Source organism: Castor canadensis, chromosome 1, assembly GCF_047511655.1.
Source record: "Castor canadensis chromosome 1, mCasCan1.hap1v2, whole genome shotgun sequence".
In the NCBI taxonomy this organism is placed as follows: domain Eukaryota; kingdom Metazoa; phylum Chordata; class Mammalia; order Rodentia; family Castoridae; genus Castor; species Castor canadensis.
This window is the reverse complement of record NC_133386.1, coordinates 195134737-195147343: the sequence shown is the minus strand read 5'-3', so window position 1 is coordinate 195147343 and position 12607 is coordinate 195134737. Positions and strand designations below refer to the sequence as shown.

Here is a 12607-nt window from a genome sequence, read left to right as displayed (position 1 = left end):
GCACTCTCTGTATTCAGCCCCTGTGGATTATAAATTACCATGGAATATTGGTATGCCTGAAGATGCCCTCATTATTTCAGCACACTGTAATGCTAGTTTCTTTGAGTATAGAAATCCGGATTGGCATTCAATTTTCCTCAGCTCTTTGAATGACATAAATCCAATATCTGCTGACTTCTATGATTTGTATGTGAAGTATCTGTCAGTCAAAATATTATTACTTTGACATTACCTCTTAGGAATTTTCCCTTCACTTTTTCTGGGTTCATAATGACATGCATAAATACTGATTTAAAAATTCTATCCCTTTAAGAATTTGGTCTTTAAAATTTTTTTAGTATATGGTAGTTATTCGCTGGATTTGTTATGATATTTCTATGTACATAGTAGACCCATGCGGTTCATCCATCCCATCCTAGGACCAATCCTAGGACCATTGCATGTCCTAGGTGCATGCAATGAGAATTTCCAGAAGACATTGAAGGGAAATATTTCAGAAGTGACTGAGTTTGTTCTTAAGGGGTTAATGTATGTCCTAGAGCTACAGGTTCCTTTGTTTATCATCTTCACTATCATTTACTTCATCACTCTTGTTGGGAGCCTTGGGATAATAGTGGTCATTCTGTTGGACTCCTGACTCTGTATTCCCATGTACTTTTTCCTCAGCAATCTCTCCTTGGTAGACTGTGTTTATGCCTCAGCCATCACTCCTAAGGTAATGGTGGGGTTTATCACTAGAAATAAGATCATATCCTATAAGGCTTGTGTCACTCAAATGTTCTCTGCAGCCTTTGTCATTATTGAAGGTTTATTCCTGGCCTCAATGGTCTTTGACCACCATGCAGCTGTTTGCAAACCCCTGCATTATACCACACCATGACAAGTACTGTGTGTGTCCTACTTGTTGCTGGTTCCTACATTATTGGACTCGTGCGATCATCCATCCACATTGCCTTCATTTTTCATCTCTCTCTCATTCCAATGTGGTTGATCACTTTTTCTGTGACATTTCCCCACTGTTGGCTATTTCTTGCTCTGATATCAACACAAATGAAATTGTGCTTTTTACATTGGCAGGATTCGACGTATTTTTCACTATCTTTGTTATTTTGTTTTCATACTTGTTTATTTTTGTTGCTATCCAGGATGCTTTCAGCTGAACAATAGAAGAAGGCCATCTCCACTTATGCATCCCACCTCACCACTGTTTCCATCTTCTATGGAACAATCATCTTCATGTTTTTATAGCCAGGTTCTACTCATTCCATGGACACAGACAAAATTGCATCTGCGTTTTATACTATGATCATCCCCATGCTAAACATCCTGATCTATAGCCTGAGGAATAGAGAGATCAAGTACACATTCAAGGTTGTTGGAAAAGCAAAGAATTCATTGCGTACAGTCAATTAATTATATTTTTAAAAGCATGCGAACTTTCATTGGACCTCTATTATCTAAGAATATTTTTTTTCTTTTGCCTGGAAGAGAGGGGGTGGGAGGAAGACAGAGGGGGTAGGGGAGGGAGTGGAGGGCAAGGAGGAGAAATGGCCCAAACAATATATGCACATATGAATAAATAAATAATAAAAAAATTTTAATGTAAAGTTTCCTAAGAATATTTTAATTAAAATTATTTCTTATTTTAAACTTCTCTGTACATTCATTTCATACCATATACCTCTTCCCTTACATGACAAAGTTAGAGGAAATTTTGGTTGGCTATTGCTAGACATAGGATGATGCTTCAATTTTAAGTTCAAGATCCTAAGCCAAAGCACAGAGCACCACACTATTGGTGTAAAGTGCTTTGCAGATAAGCTTCATATATGTAATAATAACAGAGTTATATTTTTAATTCTTAGAGTTTAAAATGGTGCTATGGTTCTCATACACAGGGCACAGCCACAGACTCCTGTGATCCTAAAAGTTACCTTGAGAGATTGACAAAAATCAAATTGCAGCAACTCCTCTAATGCAATCTTATTTCATGTAAACTAAGTAAAACACATCAATTTGTGGTAGGATCCATTAATATCCACACCTTCTTGGACATGTGCTTCTAACAGTTCCAGTGTTGTGTTTGGACAATCAGGGGTAGCATATAATCTAAATTAATTGAGTACTTGAATTTCAGAAATCAAAGATAAAGTTTGCTACTAGAATGCTGACACAAGCCTTGTAATTGCAGCGCTTGGGAGGCTGAAGCAGAAGAATCGAGTGTTTAAGGATAGCCTGTGCTACCAAGAGAGACATTGCTTGAAAAAAACAGCAAGAACAAAAAAATAGAGTTCGGAGAATAAGAACTCATCTAAAAGTAAATCCATATCTATTCTTAACCTGAACTCTAAATAGGATGTTAGCCATATCTAACGACTATGTGAACAGTAAGTTCTCCTGACAAATATGCTTTTGTAACTTTTTAGAAAGGTGACTAATTAATTCAGAAGAGTACAAGTTTTCATCTGGATTATTTTTAGAACCATTCAGAGAAAAAAAATGAGTTCAATCTCCTCCAAATTATTAACTGTAACTCTCACTTCCAACAAGATATTGAACTCAAGATCAATAGTGAGAGTAAATCCTTTCAGGTCTGATCAGAGGAATGAAAAACATCATAGGTTCAGTTAGGAGCAATAAAAGCAACAGATAAGATAGAGTTTCTATCAGTCAAAAATCAACCTCTGGAACTGGCGTCTAATCTGAATCATACACTTGTGAGGACAGGCATCTGCTGGATATCAGTCCATTCTTCCTTTACCAGGACTGGGTTTAAGAGGTGTCAAAAAATACTTATCCAATGAAGTAGATTAAAATTATTAAATAAGTATGTTAATTAACAAGATGATGTGTGACTGGATGATTGCATGTGTGAGTAAATGAATGAGCAAATTGAGACAAAGCAGAACTGAGATTGAACAAATGAATCAACACCAAACTAGATTCCTAATGACTGATTGCAGGATTAAAGAGTTGCTTGCTCTAAGTTTGTAGTGAGAGGACATCTCATAGATCACCCCAAATATTGTTTCTTTCCTTGTTCCATTGACGTTTAATCCATGTATCTTTTCACTAAGTCCAAAGTGTGTATCTCAGGAGATAGTTACCGGAGCCCCTGCAGATTTCTGGACCATCATGAAATTCAGAAAATGAAAACTAATCCAGTTTAAATTGAAATGATCAAGGCAATAAAGGTCAGGACCCCTCCAAGGAACTAGAAATACAGTTGTGCATCACCAGTGCCCTATTAGAACTTTAAAAATATTCAAAACTTTAAGAATTTTCAAAATATTGCTTAAGAAGTAAAAACATGGAGGACACAAATGATGATTTAAGAGGCAGCAAGGTAGGTTGAAATGTTCCAAAACTTTCTACTAGGAATTTCAGAAACAAATACCAAGAATAGCAGAAAATAAATGTCAAAATTCAAAATTACTAATAAGTTGGTAAATAAAGAAATGTATAACATCTCTGCTTGAAAGACCACAGCTGTGGTTGAGATACTTTGTACCTGTATGAAAATGGAACAGTGAAACCTGTCAAAGTCATTTCAAGAAGAGTAATAAGATTGATGGTAATTGAACACCACCATGATGTTTGAAATGTGTCCAAGGCCTCTTGCTCATGTGTCAGACTCCATGCAGGAGTCTATGAAAGAAATTAGACTGGATGTTGGTCGTTGGTGGGTTGATTGAGGTCATTCATCTGGAAATAGAACAGCTAGGTACTAGAACATCTTTGGTGACAATAGCTGCCACAATTTATGAATATTGTGACTTTTCTGGCATATGATATGCTTTAGTACACTAAACCACATAGTACTTTTTTGCAAAGCTTGCAATATTGTACAATCAAAGTTATTTAAGCAAATCTCTTATCTAAAACATACAAAGAAAGCAGAAAGCAAAGTGTGGGAAGATGTGGTCCTGCTTCAGTGTATGGTGATGGCAACACCTATCATATACATCTCTCATCTCTGAAGGACTGTCGACACGTTTCTCTTAGTAGCCGAAGATAAGCAATGATGGGACCTTGCTCTAGAGACACTCATGCTTTTTTCTCAAATTTAAGAGAGCCCTTAAGTGGATGCTTGTGTTTAATCATTGGTTCCTATAGAAAACAACATGATATATGTGGCACCTTATTAGTAATGTCGAGATATTTTTCATTACCTCAAAAACTAAAGGAACATTTTTCAAAAGGCTAAATCCAAAGGTTTGCTGACTTCTCTTTAAGTCATAAATTTTATAATGATAATGATGTTATCCATTTCCCTCCATCACCCATGTATTTGCTTTACCTGTGAGGAGAGAGACTAGCAGAAGAAGGACTTTTCAAGCATATTAACTCCTTGTCTTCAATGTAGCCACAGTTCATAATGCAACTGGTTTGACTTACCTCCATCTATGACTCCGGTGACAGCTGAATGTGCTATTGAAATCAGAGTATGAGAGCTCTTCTCAAACCAAGAGTCACTTCTGACTCTGGAGTAGGTCACACTCATTTCGTGTAGTCTAATATCCTTCATATTCAAGGAACAAAATGTCATAGCCCTTTTCTCTTGCTATAACCAAGGTAGAAATCATACACCCATTACCTCAGAATCTATCATGTGCTTATATGATGAAGAACATTAAAGTTGTTTGAAAACTATAAAAATGCTAACACTTTAAAATCAAGTAATGGGACCCATTACATTTTTTTAATTTAACAAAATAGTACAATATTTTAGATTGTAGAGTCATTGTGGAAAAGGCTACAAGACCTGATATTCTAAATGGGGCTGCTATCTCTGCACTGCTATTCTTCAAGCATAGAAGAAACTTACAAATCTGGTCTCCCTTTTGAAGGACATCTGAGTGTAATGAGCATGGACACCAGATGCCATAGAGCAGTGGATCAGGATGGAAGGTGACTAAAAACAGGAGGTCTACAGTGTTGCTTTTTATCTTTTTGATGTTCTTTTGTTTGCTGTTTTTTGTGGTTCTACATATTGAAAAAGGCCTTAAATAAGCTTGGTAAGTACTCTAACACTGGAACTATGCCCCCATCCTTTTGTTATTATTTTGTTTTGAGATAATTTATTTTTATTTTGTTGTTGTTGTTTGGTCTTCAAACTAACAAGTCCCCTGCCTCTATCGCCTGACTACTTATTTTATATTTTTTGTTTCGACTTGTAAAATAAAATTGTTTAGACAACCTCTTGTCCCTTACAATTCTAACCCCCTATTTTTAAATACTTACTGTTGTCATAGAAACAGACAAATAAGGGTACAAAGAATTTGGTGTGGAAAATTGTCATGTCTTGCACTATGTCCACAGTCTACATCCTGGAAAGCATCTTGCTGAAGAATCTTCTCCCTGACCTGTGTAGTTGAAGCTTGTGGAAGAAAATCTTGTCTGTGTTTAGAGACAGCAGCCTCTGCACACAAGTCTCTGGGGAAACGGGGCCATGTAAGCAGTTGTTTCTGGAGGCTCCTGATCCCACACTGACTGTTTCATCCTGACCTTGATGGAGATAGCAGAAGTTACTGTTTTTGTTTTGGCTGAGTGTGCTTATGAGACCTCAGGGATTAGAAGGTTCTTGAAAGAGCCTCCCATTTTCATATCAGCTGTGATATAGTCAAGATAGACCAAAAGTTTAACTACTCCCCAATCTCTTGCTGAAGTGTATCATAACCTCACACAAGCTTGTGCATGTGAATCTTTATCTTAAGTGTCTAGAGATATTCCTGGGACAGATTTTTTTCCGTCTATATTTTAAATAAAATACCAATTCTTTATACCACTACAGAGTATATATGAGGATATATTTTCTGTCATGTCCTTTTAAATGTTTTAAACAGAATATAATGGTATGTATTTATGGGGTATGATGCAATGTTATGATATATGTTTATGTTGTATAATGAGCATTGTGTAAATCAAGATAATTAACATATGTCTCATCTCAAATATGTATCATTTTGCCATAACATTCAAAATTCTCTCTTCTAGTTACTTAAAATATACAATGACTTATTTTTAGATCCAATCTTCCTAAGTGCAATAATATTATGTATGATGAATAAATTCTCTTTTATACATTAAGGAATTGGCTCCATTTTTCCTTTACATAGTCACCTGTGATACCACACCCCAGGTACAATTCTTTCTGTTTTATCAACCAAGTCAAGTATAGTTGTTAAAAGTTTGAGCATGTGGTCATGTGACCAGCTTCAAATCCTTCTCCTACAACCTGTTGCAGTGTGACTCTTGCCAAATTATTTAATCTCTCCAAACTTCAATTTACCTCTTGTAAGGAAAAAAGACAGTAAGATTGTTTGTCTCTCAGAGAAGAATCATAGTCATGAAATGAGATGACAAAAGTGACCATGATGAGTAGAATATATAAAGTTTTGATCAGCTGTGCATTTGTATACTTGGACTAACTGAGGAACTTGAACATCTCTTGTAGACAATTTTTTTGTCTTTTTTTTCCTTCCTTCCTCCCTCCCTCCCTCGTTCCTTCCCTCCCTCCCTTCTTCCTTCCTACCTTCTTCCTTCCTTCCTATCTTCCTTTCTTCCTTTCTTCCTTTCTTTTCTTTTTCTTGGTATTGAAGGTTGAATTCAGGACCCATCACTTGCTACGCAAGCACTCTACCAGTACAACCATTACCCAGGACTTTTGATTTTAGATTGTGTTCAGATTAGTTCCCACACTAACTTTGGAGTGCTAGACTTGAACCACAATTCTACTTCCACCTCTTGGATGGCTGGGATTACAGGCATGAACTACCAAACCAAACTTGTTTTTGAAATACAGACTTGGCAACTTTTTCCTATACTACCCTTGAACGATGATCCTGCTGCTAATTAGCTAAGATCCATCATTTCTTCTTTTATATCTGTGAACTGAACCAAGATTACTTGAAGTATATATGTTCATTCTACATTGGTTATTGTTTTCTCTGCTGGGGATTTTCATGACTAATAGAAAGATTATGTGATTAGAAGTTCTGTCACATTCATTATTTAGGGTTACTCTCCATCATGATTTCTTTCATATTTGTGAATGAAGTGGAATGATCAAAGGCTTCTCTACATTGCTTACATAAATTCAGTCTTTCTCCAGAATGTTTTCTATCATGTCTGTGAAAGCAACTGGAATGATTGGAAGCTTCCCACATTGCTACCATAAAATTGTTGCTCTACACTGTGAATTCTTTAATGTGTCTGAAGGAAACCAGAACACATAGAGGTTTGCCCTCCTTGCTTACAAACATAGATTTTCTGTACACTGAGATTCCACGTGTCATAGAAAGTTAACAGAAGAACTGAAGTCTTTCCTACATTGTATATATATCCCTACCATTTATCTACACTGTTCTTTCCTGTGTTTGAATATAACTGGAACAACTAAAGTTTTCCCCCATTGCTATACCTAGGTTTCCTCTCCAGTGTAAATTTTCTCACCATTTCTCCAGGAACTGTGATCACATTAATCTTTCTAACATTGCAAACATCTCAGAGATTATCTCCAATATGAGGTCTTGTCTGGGGTTTGTGGACAGCATGGGGGTTTCAGCTCATGTATACTATGCAGGCACTCTACCACTTGAGGCACACCTCCATTCCAGCATTATAAGTTATTTCATGTTGTAGAATAGACTGGATTGGGTGAAAGTTAACCACACAGCTCACTTCTCTGGAGTATGATTTCTTATGTCTTTGCAAAGCACTGGAAAATATGAGTGCTTAGCCATGCTGCTTACACAGGTTATCTCTGCAGAGTGAACATGCTCATGACTTCAAAAGGAATTTGAGCAAAGGTAGGGTTTCCCATACTACTTGCATTCATATGGTTTCTCCCCAAGTTGGGTTCTGCATGTTTGAAGGGAATTGGAATCTCCAATATCTCTTCTACTTTACTTATATCCATAGGTTTTCTCTCCACTGCAAAAGCTTGTATGTACCATATAGAAATGGATTTCATGTAGTGTTTCCCAAACTGCTTAAACTCATAGAGTTTTGCTACAACATGAGTTATTTTATGTCTTTAAAGGGCCTGGAAAAGCTGAAAAGATTACCATAGTACATACATGCATTGTTTATTTTCAATGTGAATTCTTTCATGTATCTGAAGGAAGTAGGACAACTGAAGGATTTCCCACATTGCTTAACCACAGGAGTTCTCTCCACTGTCAATACTTTCATGGTATTAATGAGATCTGTGATCATTGGAGGCTTCTATTTTGCATATATATATATATATATATATATATATATGCAATATAAAAGATGTCTCTCCAAGTTTTTCTCCTGCAGGTGATTTCATCCTCTAAATACTATCTACACTGAAGTTTGCAATTTCTCCACATGTCTACTGTGTTAACTAACCTTTTGTCATAGTGAAAAACACCTGAGAGAAATAATTTGAAAGGGGGAAATATTTATTTTCACCATGATTTCAGGGGTTTAATTTAATCAATAGTCAGTTATCTCTTTATTCTTGGCAATGATGAAGCTGATACCTTACAGCATGGAACATGCTCTGGAGTGAAGTATCTCATCTCATGGCAGAAAAAATACGGTTACAGAAAAGATAAAGGCTGTCAGGGGAAGAGATATCCCCCAAGGACATGTTCCTATTGCCTGCATCCCTAGCTGTTACCTATTTCCTAAAATTTCTGTGCATCCAAAAGTAACACCAGCACTATGGCAGAAAGACTTCCACACAATTCAATGGGGATCACTTTTTTGTTGTATCCCCCTATTGCTCTACTGTTCAAGATAGTTAGCCATAGACCCCAGGAAGATAGAATCCCTATTCTGCTCAAATATATGATGCAATGCCCTGGTGGTACTTCAGTTCTCTGTCCAAGTGTCCCACTTCCTAACATTTATATCCATAGTTACCTGTAAAATAAACTACTGGATCTCTATTCTGTGATTCTGAGATTATGACCGAGGGACCCGATCTAGTAAGTATTCCCAGATTGCAGAACTTCTCTTTCCAGGCACTGATTCTCCTGATCATCCCCACTATACATAGAGAGGGAGAACAAAATGATACAGAGTGGCCCATAAGCCAAGAATGTTCCATTTTCTCTTCTACTCTCCACTACCTATTTTTACCTTTGCTGAAATGCATTCTCTGTATTCAGTCCCTGTGGATTATAAATTAACATACAATATTGGTATACCTGAATTATGTCAACACACTGGAATGATAGTTTATATGAGTATAGAAATCCACACAATGCATAGTGCAGGAACACATGCTCATGCTTGGTACATGGTGATGAAAATACTTATCGTATACACCTCCCATCTCTGATGAACTCTCGACACTTTTTTCTTACAACTGAAGATATGCAATTATGTGGCTTGCTTTAAGGGCTCTCATGCTTTTCTCTTCAATTTAAGAGAAAGAGCCCTTAAATGTGGGATTCCCTTTAATTTAATTTAAATGTGGGATTTCTCCCCTATAGAAAACTACATGATCTATAGGGTACATTGTTAGTGATGTCAAGATATCTTTCAGTATCTCAAAAACTAAATGAACTGAATCTAAGCTTTTGCTGCCTTCTCTTTAAGTCACAAGTTTTATTTTTTACCAAGGCTGATGTTATTCATTTCATAATATCACCCATGTCTTTGATTTACTCGTGGGGAGGGAGAATATGGGAAGAAGCAAAGTTACTTTTGTTCTCCCTTAACAACTCTGTGCCTTCAACCAAGCCATAGTTCATAATGCATCTGGTTGGATTTACCACAGATGTGGCTCAGGTGACAACTGAATGTGCTGCTGAGATTAGAGTATAACAGCTCCAATCAACCCAAGAGGCACTTCTGACCTTGGAATCATGGGTCACACTCATTATCTCCTAGAATGACTATCCTTTATATTCAAGGCAGGAAATGTCATAACCTTTTTCTTTTAGGATAGCTGAGGTGAAAATCTTTTTCCCTTTCCCTCAAGAGCTATTCTGTTCCTACTTGACAATTAATATTGAAGTTATTTGCAAAACCATGTAAATGCTAAATATTAAAATCAAGCAATTAGATTAGAACCATTACTTTTCTACCTATTTCATCTCTTTTGTTTTTTAGAAATTTTGATTAACAATGTTTTATGTAGAAATTTTCATATTCCTAAAGAAAACAGTATATCATTTGAGATGGTGAAGTAGATGTGGAGAAGGCTACAGCCCAAATATTTAAGAGGGGGCTATTATCCCTGCATGCAAGAAAATTATGAGTGTGTTCTCCCTTTTGAAGGGCATATGAGGGTAATGAGATCTGGATATCATGGAGCTGTGGAGCAGAAGGGAAGGATGTCTATGGTGTTGCTTTATAATCATTCTGAAATTCTTTTGTTTGCTAATTTTTGGGAGTCTGTGAATGGAATCCAATGCCTTAAATATACTAGGCAAGTGTTCTAACACAGGAGCTATTCCTGCAGCATTTTTGTTTTTATTATGTTGTTAAGATAGGGTTTTTTTTTACCTTAGCCTGTATTGGCTTCAAACTCACAATCCTCTTGCCTCCTCCTCCTGAGTACTCATTTTTCATTTTTTAACTCATAAAATAAAAATGTTTAGACTCTGTAAGGAGGTAGTGTGGAATACCTTGATGTGCAGGCCATTGTCCAAAGGCTACCTCCAGGAAAGCATCTTACTGGAGAATATCTTACCTGCTCTGAGTAGCCGTAGGTTGTGAAAAAGTATTTCAGCTTGTTTTATGAAAATATCAAGGAAGAGACAGTAGCCTTTGCACACAATATCTGGGGAAACAGGGCCATCTGAGTAATTGTCTCTGGAGGTTCCTGAGCAAACATTGGCTCTTCCATCTTGACCTTGATGATAGCAGAGGACAATGTTTGTGTTTTGGTTGAGCATGCCTATGAGATATCAGGGAATAGAAGCTTTGTGAAAGAGCCTCCTGTTATGAAATAAGCTGTGACAGAGTCAAGATACATGAAAAATTAAAATATTCCTCAAATCTCTTAAAGAGGTGCTGTCTAACCTCACACAGGCTTTTTCATGTGTACCTTTTTCTTAAAGCTCTAAATATATCCCTTGGATAGTTTTTCTTTCTTTCTTTCTTTCTTTTTAAATAAAATACCAATTTTTCTTACCAATACAGAATTGATTTCAGGATATTTTCTCTGTCATTTCTTTTTAAATTTTGTTATCATAAAATTATCATGCATATTTATGGGGTATGATGTGATGTTATGATACATGTTTATGTTGTACAATGACCATTGTGTAAATCAGGATTATTAGCATGTCTCTTATCTCAAATATGTATCATTTTGCCATGATAACATTCAAAATTCTCTCTTCTAATTACTTAAAATATACAATGTCTTACTTTTAGGTCCAGTCTTCCTACTGTACAATAATATTAGTATTATGTATGATGAATAAGTTCTTTTTTATTTATATTAAGGAGATGGCTCCACTTTTTTCTCTGCATATGCACCCATGATCCCACACCCCAGGTAGAGTTATCTCTCTTTTATCAAGGAAGCAAAATGTAGTTGTTAAAATTTTGTTTCAGCATGTGGTCAGGTGACCAGCTTCAAATCCTATTCCTACAACATGTTGCAGTGTGACTCTTGCCAAGTTATTTAATCTCTACAAACTTCAGTATAGCACTTGTAAGGAAAAGGATAGTAATATAGTTTATCTATCAGAGAAGAATCATAATCATAAAATAAGATGTCAGAAGCTAGCATGATGTGTTGCACGTATTTAGAGATTACTTATCCTCATTTTCATTCTCAAAAATACAAACAGAGTAATTTTCATTCTCAAAAATACAAACAGAGTAGAAGAAAATTCAGGAAAAATGAAAAGTATTAAAATATATTCATATACAGACATTTATAAATTACTGAGCAAGAAATAATGTACATTTATTTTTCTGCAAAATTTTGTGTTGGTAATGCTGATGCTTGATTTTATTTGCTATATTTGAGTTATAGTCTCTTTCTTACTCTTACGTTGATCACTGATTTCCTTACCACTTTTTCAAACAAATCCAACCATGTTCATGCCACCAGGCCTTTGCACCTGTAGTTCTCTTTGAGGAGTAAAATAGTCACTCTCCACTCCTGACAGAGAATGTCTTCTCAAGCAATGATATTCTTCATAGCTTTTATTAACCTTTACTTCTATGTATTTGCTTGTTTCTTATTTACATTCCTCAAATGGCCTGGGAACTCTGTGAGAGCAGTGACTCTTTTGTTCAAACATGGCTGCCAGTACCTGACAGGATGACTCTGTCAGGGATATTTATTAGATTCTCAATAACTATTGTTAAATAAGGAAATAAAAAGATTGTGTCTTGAGTTTACTTGTACCATTATTTGGAAACTTTGAACCACTGGCCTGGATAGTGACCATGAATAATAGTGACAAAGATTAGCATTCAGTACATTTCAAGAAACTGCTAATTTTCTACTGTGTTGAAGGATATTTTTCTCCCTTTTCACTCAGTTTTCATCTTCTTCACTTTTAGACAAAATGATTTCTTAGAAATATCATCATAAAAGATCTTTTCAACCCTCCAATAATTTTCTTACTAATGTGCCATTAAGTAGCAAGGAACACAT

General features: G+C 36.0%; 1 pseudogene; it reads left to right on the top strand.

Moving 5' to 3' along the window:
- Nucleotides 1-643: 643 nt before the first annotated feature.
- LOC141419258 (olfactory receptor 5B12-like) lies at nt 644-1413 on the top strand (annotated as a pseudogene).
- The last annotated feature ends 11194 nt before the right edge of the window (nt 1414-12607 follow it).